Below are 13,223 nucleotides of genomic sequence, written 5' to 3' on the forward strand. Positions count from 1 at the left end.
TTTTGCCGTGTGCTTCACTACAAAATTTGAAATCCCTCTGTCTTGCAAACATATCCCCCCCAAAACCACTCATTGAAGTTATCCCTACAAGAAAGGGAAAAGAGGTCTGTGCTGTTGCTGACATACCATGCAATCTTAAATGAAGACAAAAGAGAACAAGATTGATGCCAGGTATTTTTCTGGAGACTCAAATGTATCTAGATACTTCTCAGAGAAAGTTGTGGAACAGTAATTTAGAATAATGTACAGCGAAACCAGGCATAATGAAATCTACAAACTCACTTTCCCTTTCTGAAGCTTTAGGGCTCAAGTGGTATGTTATTTTATTTTGGTCCCAAATACCTTGGTATATACGATCTGGTATCTGCTGAAAAGATTCCTTTCATAATGCTAACAAAATACAATTAATGCTAACATGTTTCTGCAATAAGATTATATGGAGGACTTCAGCAGCTGATTGTGATTTTGATTACAGATTTCCATAAATGAGTAAAAATGGTACGAACTCCTTTACGCTGATTCACAAGTTTCAACTAGACAAAGAAATTATGTAATACCAGTCATTCACATTCTGGAGCAGAAGCCTGTTAGTATGGCAGAATGTCAGCTTTCTGCTTTTCCTATTATCATGTGTTTGGGCATCTCAGCTAGTTTCTGATAGAGACCAACACAAATGTTACATACCAGCAATGAGAAGAAAGTAGAGAAGTTCAACAGACCACTAAATCGTAAGACCTGCTGAAGTTCAAGCAGGACAGCTTATGTACCAGCTTGTGCTAATGGTTGTTCTTTAAGACAAATTCTAGCCTTTAGAGACTACCTTGAGATTTCAAGCCTGTACAATAGTATAATTCAATCTATGAAGCAACATGCTACTAGTAGGGGAAAACATTACTTAGGTGGAACAGTGGAAGTTTTTAAGACCCTGGGAAAAATGCATTACTAATATTGCTGAATTATTATTGAGTGTTTTTTTAACAAAATTAAATCTTCCTTTGAAATGTCACACTATACAAAGGATATAGAAACCATAAATAATTTAGCTTGCAGATTACACCAAGAATATCTGGATACAGTAGTTGTAACAGCTTAACAATTTACTTTTTCTAAAAATTTCACTAATAATTTTCTGTGGCTCATTTCTAATATGTTGCCTATGATTTGAAAAACTGATTCTTTAAATGTTATACTACTCATTCCTGAACCTGCAAGATCCACAGAATTTCAACACAATAAGCCATACTGATTTTTGATGAAACTCCACTGACTTTGGTAGAGCTAACCCTGAGGTGAATTAAACATGACATTTTATTGTTCTGGTCATCTTGTACCGCAGCCTTTTTTCATTTATAAAGCATTATGGTTTAATATATTCTTCTTGTCCTCAGTCCTGCTTTTGAATTACTTTAATAACAGTTGTAAATAAGCAAAGCTCATATGATGGTGCTATTACCTACTTATTAGCTTCAGATCCCACGATGTATTGTACAGCATATTGGGAGATATACACTTCAGGGAACCTGCATCTGATATATACATGTAGCTCATGTTAACATTAATGAGAAACTTAGATAGCATATCTCATTTAAACATCTTGTATGTAATATGAATAAACAAAAGACCTTTTACTCTTTATTCAAAAAAGCATGGGACAGAAATATGCATTCTCATGCCTGGACATGAGAGGAATATATAGATTATAAGATACGTGGTGAGAAAAATCACAGATTCTTTCCAATTCATTCAGTTTTGAAGGCCTGTAAATCACAGATGTCCTACTGTAGCCAATTTGAGAGACTACAGGGATACAAAAGACTTGTGCTGATACTGTCTTCAGGGATAAATGCAAAGCTTATTCTCAGCCAGGTGATCTGTTCATGTAATACAGTCCTTTTTCTACACTGTACGTATACAGCCTTTCTCAGTCTCCCTCTTCCCACCTAGAGTTCCCCTTTACGCTCCCCTGAAATCCTCGTCTTTGACTCAGATCTCTCGAAGTCTGTTTGGCCAAGGAATATCCTGACTTCCTGCTGTTCAATACCCTGAGCAGGGCCCTAATTTGCTGCTTGAGTTAACTTCATCCAGGCCATTGGGCTCTTGTAAATCCCATCACAGGGACTTTATGATATTCTTAGTTTTATTTTATTCTGAAAACCCCAGTGCCTAAGGTTATCAGATTATGTGAGTTTCATTTCTCAGAGAAAACACAAACCCCAAAAGCTAAAAACACAAGAAACAAATAAGAATCTAAATTATAGTTGTTGAAGGGGGTTTAATCTCATTATTTCTGAGACAAGCCCTTGATTTTGCAAGAAGCATAAATCATGATTGTTAAACACTTAGCTATTCTGTACCACTCTGCTAGGAAAAATATTATTTCAAAAAAATGAATTTTATAATATTGCATCTTAACCCATTATTCCTTGTATTTCAAAGAAAAATGTCACTGCTCCTCATGCTATTAATGTCTATCACTTTCTGTTTGGTCATGTGTAATATCTTAAGCATGGTACTGTTGAAGCCAACTGCGAAACTCATAAATTCTGTCTACCTAACGACATGTAATGCTTTGTAATGCCTAAAAACTGTTATGGAGGTTTAACTGACAAATCTAAGGATAGCATTCATCTCTAAGAAAACACACAGGATGACAGAAATGTTTAAAATCATCTCGTAACAAATGCCAAAAGGGGAGGGGAGGGTAGTGTATTTTTCCTTTAACTGAATTTCTTCAGTCTAGTCCATGGACTATTGTTTGTTAATTTCATAAAAATGCTTAAGAAATTAGAATAGATTTTGAAATGAAGATCCAGCCAAGCTTCTCTAGTATAATACTCAGACGTAGTAAACAATTACATTACATAAACCAACCATCTGAACAGAAATGATAATTAAAGTAATGCATCGGTGTGCTTCATTGATTTATGAATTTGTTTAATGATTCCTGTTAGAACAGCAGAAGCCATTATGCATTCACTGATTTTAAGAGACGGTATATAGTTGTGTGACCTTTCACTAAAGAAGAAAAGTAATATTCCTGAGCTATGAAAGAAATTATAAAAGAAGTGTTGTTATGACAAACTACAATTTGAAAATAACATCCCAAACCCATTAATTTTCTTCATGCACAAAGCTGTTCCCATTTTCCACACTACTATTCAGAAAAGAGTAGAGGAATCTACCTAGTCAATGCTTGCATGTGGGTTCCTGCCTGAAACAAATAAAAGAAAAGAATCCAGCGCTGAATTTATCTGAATTTGATTCAGATTCAACCCAACCAAATACCCCATGTTCTTCGCTGAAAGGTAGTAGCCCACACTCCCCACTCAATTACTGTTATTCATTGGCATTTGGAGTGCCCATCCAAAATCAGAGCTCCGCTGTGTGAATTGTGGTTAACACAGACACTGAAATAGTCTCTGACCCAAAGCACTTATGATCTAGACAGACAGTTGGGGAAAACCCAAGCATACAAATGAAAGCATACAAATAATAACCTCCTGCTGAAATCCAGGGAGATTTTACCCTCTGTTTCAAGCTAATTCTCAGTGATATTGAAAATCTCACCCACAAAGAACAAGCAAATATATTATCTTGCTGTTATGGAGATGGGGAGCTTAAGCAGAAAAAGATGAAGTATATTATCCAGCTCTGTGCAGGAATTTTGTGGTAAAATTGAGTCTTAAAAACAGGATCATAGATTTTTGCAGGAGGTCAACATACCTGCTTCCCTGCCATGGACATATCCTGCTCTGCCCACAATAGTTCTGTGAAGAGGGTCTTCTCCCACCCATAATATGCATCCATTAGTGCTGGTGAAATCCACACCAGGTACTAAGAGTAAATAGTATCGAATGCCTTCAAACCTTGACACAGCAGGAGGCATCCTGAAAGTAAAGAAGAAGGAGTATTTTAAATTAGCTGTTGTAAAACAAATGGAAGGGTCCAGAGGGTGCATTTGACATTTATCTGTGTATTTCCTTGCTTTTGTTGTTTTCTGTCATTGTCCTATCATTCCATTGCCCTTGATTTTTGTGTAAACTTCCTTGTTTGTTTGCTTTTCTGATAACTTGTAGAGTAAACTACTCCTTCACAAGAGAAAATGCAGCTGGGAGAATAAGGCGGGGGAAGGGTTTCTGGCTGGAATACTTTCAACACGGCATCATAGTTGCTTGTGTCTGAGCACTGTGAAACATTTGTTTGTCTTGCTTTCTTTCCTTGCTTTTCACAGTCCTCTTCAATCTCCCAAACAGCTGATAGAAAGAGAGAGAGAATCCCATACAACACTAAACACATTTTCTTATTTACTGTTAAATCTACATTTTCACACATAGGAGAGATTGCACATGTCAATATATCTTTTTAATTGAATGTGGAACTTGTCACATCAGGTTGTAAGTCCCTTGAAGTCCCAGAGCCCATTTTGGACTGGGTTGACACTTCAAAGAAGAAAGGGAACAAGAATGGAGAGCTCTTTGAATCACAAAGAACCAAATGAAAACACTCCATCAGACTTCAATCCTCAATTATGCTTTTTCCATGTGTATTTTGTCTGCCAAAATCCATGAATGACTTTCAGAATGGCAACATGATGATCTAGAGACCATCTCTTTATCTCTTATCATTTTAGCAGCTCAGCTCATTCAGGCAATTGAATTTTTTTGTATTAATAGAGGTGGACGAGAAACTGTGAATTCAGAAGAGGGACAGACCCTCAGTCCTAAAATTGGACTTTGTCTTAGTGATAGTTTTTTGTCATTAGCTGAGACTGCCATTCACATTCAGTAGGTGAGGAACAGTAAGGTTTACAGGTGGAAGCATGGGATGGTCCTACTAAAATTGTTAGGAATCTTTTAATTTTGTGTTGTAACAAGAGTTATTGTTACTCTGACAGCGGCCCGTAGTTTCACAAATCTTAAAAGAGAATAAGAAGGTAAGGAAAATGGATATTCTGATTTCTTTTCTTTCAGGTCTGGATACATGACGACCATCACCATTTGAACCCTTTACAATACTGATAATAAGAAAGCACTGTGATACCATAAACCGTTGAAGTATTTAAAAGACATGCAATGGAGCAAGAAAAATGTACAACTGTGGGAGGAGGAACTGGGAGAAGAAAGAGGTGAGAGGACTCCTTTGCTACATGAGCATCCAGCCTACCCTGCAGAACTGCAGTGGCTGGGGAAAGCCAGCACCCTCCCCCCTGCTCCACAAAATTACCTGCAGATAGAAAAGAGCCAGCTGCCTCCCAAGTCCTTTAGTCATCAACTCGGTGTGAAAACCAAGAGTTAAAGCAATAGAAGAGTCTCTTTGCTCTCACCTCAGAAATAGTGCAAGAGCTGACACCCACTGCACTCCTTAAAGGCTACTTAAGTCCAGAAGTGCTATGTTAAATTTGGGTATCTTTTTGTACTGCAGGCATTTAAAGCCAGGATAGATATTATTCCAGGATTCAAAATATTGTTCAGCAATAGTTTGGCTGTGAACTCGTGCTGTAGTCACTATAAGTTATCACATAGCTCATTGCCTGTCTTTGAACCATTCTTAGGTAATATGTGGATTTTATATGACTCCCACACATGCTTATCTTTATGCGTTGTAGGGAGGCCCACTGAAGTTAGGAGAACTTTCTAATTTACTATGTATCAGGTTAAGCACTTTCATAATTCCTTGATGGATCACTGAGCAAGAGGCACCAGCGTAAAAGTTTATCACCATTACTAGCAGTAATTGGCAAACTCTTAGCAGTGCCGGTAGAGACCACAGTCAGAGAGAGACTGTCTTAAATCTGGCAATAAAAAATCTGACTGAGATTCCACTTTAAAGAGCAGTTTGGAAGCAGAGTTTTGAGTGAAAGCCGAGTATCAGTGTGAGTCTGAAACTTATTCAAGCTGTCAATCTCCATGCCTTGTGTCAGTTAGCATGCCTAGCTTTATTGTTATTGCTTGTTTACATGTTTATCAAATGTAGGACTACATTCTTCTAGCATACACATACTTCCAGTGAACAACTTCCGTAATCAGATGTAATTGAATGGTATGTGGCAGTTAGCTTATACCCAGTGAACCTTTAAGCATAGGCCAGTGGAGCTGGCTTTGTACATGCCTCCCCTCACCTCTTCAGGTAGCAGATGTTTCTGTATCACTCACTTACTAAAACATAGACTGTGCTGTTGGTAAGCTGCTTAAATACAGAAAAATGCATCTAGGTGGGTTTGCCAAAGCAGTAAAAACAACTTAATTTTAATGTTCAACATTTTACTAGCTGTCAGACTTATGTAATGAGGAACTGCACAACCTGCTTCAGAGAGAGCAGCATCTCTTAAACGTCTGGGCCAGTAAATGAAAACAAAGTTTAGTGTACATGATGTAAAACATGAACTCTAGGAGCAGTGAACCAAAACAGAAAAAAAACCAAACTATTAAATAACAAAAACATGCAGCATACTGACAAAGGAAAGAGATTTGGGAGATTACCGTAGAAGAAATGTTGATGTCTTCCACTATGTGGCTGCATTAGAAAAGGCAAATATGAAGGATAAACCAACCCTAGAGACAAGAAGGAAAAGCAACACAGAGAACCTGAGGTGTATTAACCACAATCCAGTTTAGTATAAATTTGTCAGGGAGAGCAAAAGGCTTTAAGGTAAGATTATGACTTTAGGAAAGGCACATTTTATAAACAGCATCTGCCAAGAGCAGCCACAGAAAGCATTTTGCATTAGAGAGCCCGCTGAAAAATCACCCTTCCACAGCTTCACCCCCATAGAAGAAGTTGAGAGGGGGCAGTAATTAGGAGCAATTAGCAGTAATGAGGAGCAGCTGTGGTCCAGCTGCTGGGGCAGGAGCAGAGCCTATTTCTGCCCCTGCCCACACATGCTCCCCTGTGTCTGTAGTGCAGGATGAGTGTCAGAAGGGTATGGCTGGTTATGGTCTCCCTAGTACTTGGGCCTGGTGCTTGGCTGTTTCCGTGGTAATGAGTGAGTCTGTGCAGTTTTCTTTTTTTTTCCTCCTATTTTGGGTGTAATGTCCCAGTCCTGGGCTGGGGAAAGCACTTGAAGGAGTGGGAGCTGGAGTTACTTCTGAGGCCACAAAATGGCTGCCGTGCTCTGAAAGGGAAAGCAGCCTGCCTTGGGAGCAGAGGGGGGGTTGATTTAGCTCCTTGGAGATCTGCTTGGTTTAAGAAGAAACCTTGGTGTTTTACTTGTGTAAAAGCCTCTCCTGAAAGGTATCGGAGGAGGTGCTGAAGGCAGCTCAGCAATAGGATTTTTCTGGTTAATTTTTGCCCTGTGACAGAGCTAAGGATCTGCATAAAGGACAGCACTTGTTTTTCCCAGATCCTTTTTGTGACTGAAATTTAAATTTAGGGACTCATTAATTTTGATTTCTCTTCCTCCATTGTTCCCTTCCCTAACACCAGTTGTGTTCCTCATTTTCCCCTTGTCTCTCAGTTTTCCCTTGTTCCAGAGGGTCTGCCTGAGGCCTGCATTCCCACCTGACAGGCTGGGCCATGATGCCCAAGGTGTTGAGTTGTTTAGGCTTGGGAGTCCCTTTACCCTGAAAAAGGTTAAAAAAAAAAAAAAAAAGCCTACAAAAGAAAGAGCAGGCAGATAGGCCTAAAAAAGGATTTTTGAAGTTTGCCCCTCAGTGTTTAAAATGGAAACGTGCTATTGTTAACTTAAAGAAAGAAAGTGAAGACAGATAAATAAATCTCTGGATGAAAAATGGCTGCTGAACTTAAGCCACCAACGTTTTTAGGATGCTTCCCTGCAGTAGTAGAATAGGCCATATACTTTCTTTATAATAGAATCCAGTTTTCATACCTTTTAGCTCTCACATACAGAAAATTACACAAAGTGGAAAACTAGCTATGCTTTTGCAGCAGCACCATTTGAAATATTTTTCCCAAAAAGATTGTTTTAAGCAGTAGATCTTGTTTTGATTTCTGAAGTGGCAGAGAAAGGGAATTACCTGGCATTTCAGATGCATGTTTCCTCAAGATCAAAATGATGATGAGTTACAATTGCCCTTAGAGGTGCTCAAGTCTTTTGTTACTAAAGAGAGGAAGAAAGTCCAACAGCATCATTAAAGACACTGCTATTATGCAGTATCTTTTCATGTGGTACTGCAATATGTCATTTGATTGTGCAAACCTCTCTGAAATAAGTGGAATTCTTGCATCAGTAATTCCACCTGAACATAGTATTCTTTTTATGGTATGTATTAACACTCTACAGAAGCAGTAAGAATAAAGTGTTTACCAGAGTATTAGTATGACTGAGCTTGCTTTTGAGTAGCTTTGGAAATATTGAAGCTTTTTTGTGGACTAATTTTACTATTTAGTGACCTATTAAAAAAAAAATAGCAGCACATCACCCTTCGTAAAGTTTACACGGATAAGTTGCCTATGAATGCAGCCAATATGAAAAACAATGAGAGAATTTTCAGCTGTTGAAATAGGCTGCAATATGCAGCCCTGTAGTGGTGCAAAAAACCGCAACCTGACTGACTCTCCTGTGGTCCTGGATATTCTGAAGATGAGAGAGTGCAGGTTGTGTTTCTCTGGAGAAACAGAATAAAGATGGCACAAATAGTCCACAATAACTGTTTAACTGCTTGGACCTGCTTAAAGGGTGATTTTTACACTGGAGAAAGAAGGGTAACTAAACTATGCAGATTTACTCCAAGTGTTTGATGTGTGTTATGGCCCAGTATGTGACACAGTTATCTTCTATGTCTGTGTGCTTAGTATTTCTGGCTGGCGGGCTGTATGCCTTTTAGAGCATCCAAACAATTTCAAACACTAGGCACATAGAGAATTAAGGCCAATCAAGTCTGAACCATAATAATAATAAAAAAAAAAGGCAACAAGCACTGTTCCCAGGGCAATAAGCCAAGATGGGATGATAGTCTTGGGTAGACTGGTAGTGCCCTTGAAGTCTGTTTCAGCATTTTTTTTTTTCTGCTTTGACCAAAATAGGAAATTGCACTGAGTTCTCTTCCTGACTCACACATAGCCATGATATGTGACTTTGGCAAGAGTACTTGGCCAAAAGTTTACAGTGCACCTGGATTCTGCCTGAGCACCTGTTTTACGCTGATTTCAGTGGGGATAAAAATTCTTTCAGGGAGTGTATATGGCTGAATATATTGATATTTATAAAGCATGTCAGCTCATATTCAACAGTTCTAGGGTATTTTTATTCAGGGCAGGCCTTTGTTTTAGAAAACAATGTTCAGACACTTTGAGTGACTCAAGGAGGGATGTTCAAATCTGTATTGCCTTGGGAGTGCTAGAAAAAATGCTGGCTTCTGCCTCTGGAGAGTCTGACAGCTAGAATGCTAAAGTAGTTTTTTCCTCGGTTGAGGATGTGAAGTTTGCGAGCTATGGGGGACTAAATGTGAGTAATACTTTATATATAAGGACCAGTGATAAAACATTCTTCTAATGACTTCTTGCTGTCTCTCTATCTCACCAACTCCCTGCTTATCCACAGGTATGGTACGTGGCCAGAACATGACTTTGACACAGAATCCCCTTAGGAAACCTCGAGTATAAAGCTCAGAGTGAAATGGAAAGTCAGGCTACACTTTCTGATTTCCCATAGCTCAACATTTGTTAGATGAACATACATTTAAAGGCCCCAAAGAATCTCTGTTTGGGTGCAGTTAGTGGTAGTAAATTTGGCCTCTTATTACATAATCTCACTAGGTACTAATGTAATTATCTCTTCAGTGCAAATATCACGTAATTTGCTGGTTACTTTAATATATATTTGGTAGGATTAGAGGTAGATTACCTCCCGAAATCTTTGTGTCTCTGCTGGTACTAGCATACTAATAAAATGACTAGTTGCAGTCCTGAGTTGTGGTTAAAGAGAACTTCTCCTCCTCCATGTCCCTGCACCAAAGGAAAATCCATCCCTGGTATCTCTGATCTCACCTAGTCTGTATAGCTGTGTTTGTTCTTGTTTAGTGTTAAAATGTTGCATTTTTCTTTCCGAGTCTGTGGCAGCACATTTTGCTGTTATTTCAAATTGTATTTTTAAATGGATTCGTGTTTGATTTTTTTTTTTTTTCCCCCTCTTCAGATACTGTAATATTATATTTACAAGCGTACTCAAATAATTCTGTTTAACATACAGTGATGCTTGGGCTGATGTGGTGTCACGACGTTGTCATAAAGGGTCTTTGGCTTCAAAGCTGTCCTTTTTTGGCATTTAATCTTGAAATACACATTTCTTTGGCAATGAGTCAGACTTCAAGAATGTTAAATTCAATAGTGTTTAGCACTAAGATTTTCCTGCCACTAGCATGTTTGGGTTAATAGTTCTGTGTAAAGAAAAAATGCACTGTATATATTGTCCATAAAATGCCAAATGATAGAATTATGCCTTGCATCATCGAGGAAAAATGAATAAATAAAACAAAAATGTCAATAAAAAGCCACTCAGTCTATAAGCCCAGTAATATATCTTGTAAAAACACACAGTGCATGTTTATAAAAGTACCCAGAAATTCCCAATATATTGCAAGCACGATGATTACAGCAGAAGGTAACAATGATCAGCTAATAATTATCATGGCAAATTTGGGCCCAGATTTGGCCCAGCCCACAGAAATACTGCAGTTAGTTTGGACTCTAACAGTATAAAAGCAGAAGTAATGTGTGCTGTTGTTTGCTCCCACAACAAACACCCTTGTGTTGAAACTGTCTCAGCTGCTCAACCTCACAGTCTCTTCCAGACAGAAATACTTCAGTTTGGGATGAGATGAGGGACTTCAGTATTGGAGAAAACCTGAGGGAGAGTCTGTAACAAGTCTCGCTGCTGGTTTTCAACAGGCAAAGGGTAAAGTTTGCAGAATGCGGCTACCTACCTATCTTTGAGCTCTGTTATCAGCAATCGGTTGGGGAACCTCTGGTTGTCCAAAGTATGTGTCTCGCTTGTGAGTGCTTGGGAGAAGCTTGGCAATGCTGTGCTGTGCAGCAGTCTCCCTTTTGCTCTTGGAGCCGTATACATGGGGACAGTGAAAAAAAGATTGATCTGAGAGTCAGGTGAATGTACTTGGAGCATTAAATGTGAACCCTGAAGCTCTGAAACTACTTAAACGTGTATGTTCAAAAGTCTTGCCCATTTCAGCATTTCAAACTAGGTAGAAACTATACACGTTTTGAAGCATCCTGCTGAATCGGAGTTACTTTTCTACTCTGGCTAGTGACTAGGTGTCACCTAGTATTATTTTGAACAGGAATTAAAACTTAAAAACAGTATTTAATAATATGCATTTCTTTAATATATATTGATACTTCTTTGCACAAGTAATGATCTGCTGGACTTGGACAGTGGGCTGTAAACCTAAAGCTTTGAAGGAGTCATTTCAACACTCAGCAATACCGTTGCCAGGCCAGATCTGTAGTTTGGAGGTTTCTTGATACTAGTGTACAAGAGAAAAGGATCGTTCTGCAGTGTAAGCATCCTCTAATTTGAAGAAATGACTTTATTGCAGCAGTAGTTATTGGAATAACAGCTGGTACTGTCAATGCCGCTGCATGCGGAGAGCTGTAGTGGTAGAGATTTGGTTCTCACCTACAATAGGAATGAGCATATGATAGCATATGAGCCTCTCAACCTCTCACCTTTTTTTTTCCTTTTCTTTCTGCCCGCCCCCCCCCCCCCATCCAGAAGAACTAACATAGAGTCACTTTAAAATGTACATATAGAAAGATCACAAGGAGAAATCAAGAGTAAATTTAATTTAGCCTTTTGCCATAGCTATGTATTTTGATACTGAGAATAATAGCGCTACCTACTTCTGGGAATGTAAGGAGCTGCAATGTGGAATAAGTATTCAAAAGTTTGCAGCTAGCATTCATTCCTTGCAGAATGAGATGCTAAACTGAGGATTCACAAAAGCAAAAGGCATCTCAGTTAAGATGCCAGATGTTTCAAAGCAACAATACTATTTATTTCACTATCTATTTCCAGATCCTAATTTACTTACTGATAGATTGATTGCCATCAAATTTATTTTATTTTAAAAAGTAAATAAAAAGATTATGGCAGTCTTCAAAAGGAGGCATTAATGCATTCAACTAAATCTTTTTATAGCACTTATGTCACACCTTTATATAAAGGTCACAGATGGAGGGAAAGCAAAATGTGCTACCCCCCGTGTCAAATGCAGCAGTTCGAGACTAGCAAATTGTTCTGTTACTTGAATCTTGTATCCATTTGGGATTAAACAATTTTTTCTACAAAGCATTCAAATGTATCTTCTGTCTGGCAGAATATATCCATCACTATACTGGGACTATTGTTCTAGCCCTGAAAGCAGTTTTGCTCCATGGATGAGCTTATTTTAAAGTGCCAGCTCATCTGAAAAGCCATATGCCTAGGGTTTTTTGTGTTTGGGTATGAAGCAGGGGGGGAAGAAGGTCAGGGAAGGAGGGGTGCATGTGTGAATGTTTGTTTTTCTCCAAGAGAAGGGCATAGGCAGACTAAATTGATTTTTATTTCCAATAAAGGGTGGGGACTGGAGGGAGGAGGGAACTGTCAGAGGAAGTGCATGGAAGAAAAATACCTTAAATAAAGCATCACTAAAATGTGTATAATTCATGTGCAGAGTATATAATCATGCAGGAAGGACTGGACCAGGTTTCATAGTGGAATTACATATTTTAAACTTTTCCCATCCCTGTCATTACTGTGACCTTTCCTGTTATGATATTGGTGACTGAAAGAAGCTTGTTCAGACTTGCAGAGCTAGTGGTGCTCTGGATGGTCTCCCCATTTTGGGGGTGTCATTGGTTACACAACGTCTTCTGCACCCCACCTGTTACAAAGAAGTTACTCTCAATATTAGCTGTACTTTCACCTGCCAAGAAAAGAAATGCATAGCTTCCTTGATTCTGTGGTGGAACAAAGTGATTTAGACACCACTTGTACAGTACCTGCCAGAAACAACAAAAAAGACCTTAATATTTCCATCTATTTAGCTGACCTCTAGAATATGACTTTAATCGATGTCTGTCTTTTTGGACTGCAAATGGTGTGAGAGAAGTTGTCCTTCGGCACATTGCCAGAAGTTACAGGGCGGGGAGGGGGGAAATGCTGTTTTCTTAAAGCTTAAGCCATTAGATCAGTGTTTTCCATTGCCATTCTGTTTTTAAAAAAAAATCATCTTTAAGGAAAAATACCTCTAGTCTTCTCTGAGTAATGC

The 13,223-nt window shown here is 38.6% G+C and overlaps 1 protein-coding gene across 1 annotated transcript in view; it reads left to right on the forward strand.

Annotated features, from left to right (window-relative positions):
* ADGRL2 (adhesion G protein-coupled receptor L2) overlaps window positions 1-13,223 on the forward strand; it is a 395,707-nt gene that overhangs the window by 21,458 nt on the left and 361,026 nt on the right. Inside the window, exon 2 of the mRNA XM_087730654.1 lies at window positions 4,971-5,125. The gene's annotated coding sequence lies outside the window, so the exon portion shown is untranslated. The remainder of the gene's footprint in view (window positions 1-4,970; window positions 5,126-13,223) is intronic.

The sequence above is a fragment of the Nipponia nippon genome, unplaced genomic scaffold (assembly GCF_047370975.1).
Source record: "Nipponia nippon isolate SJK-2023a ecotype South Korea unplaced genomic scaffold, ASM4737097v1 scaffold_5, whole genome shotgun sequence".
Taxonomy (NCBI): domain Eukaryota; kingdom Metazoa; phylum Chordata; class Aves; order Pelecaniformes; family Threskiornithidae; genus Nipponia; species Nipponia nippon.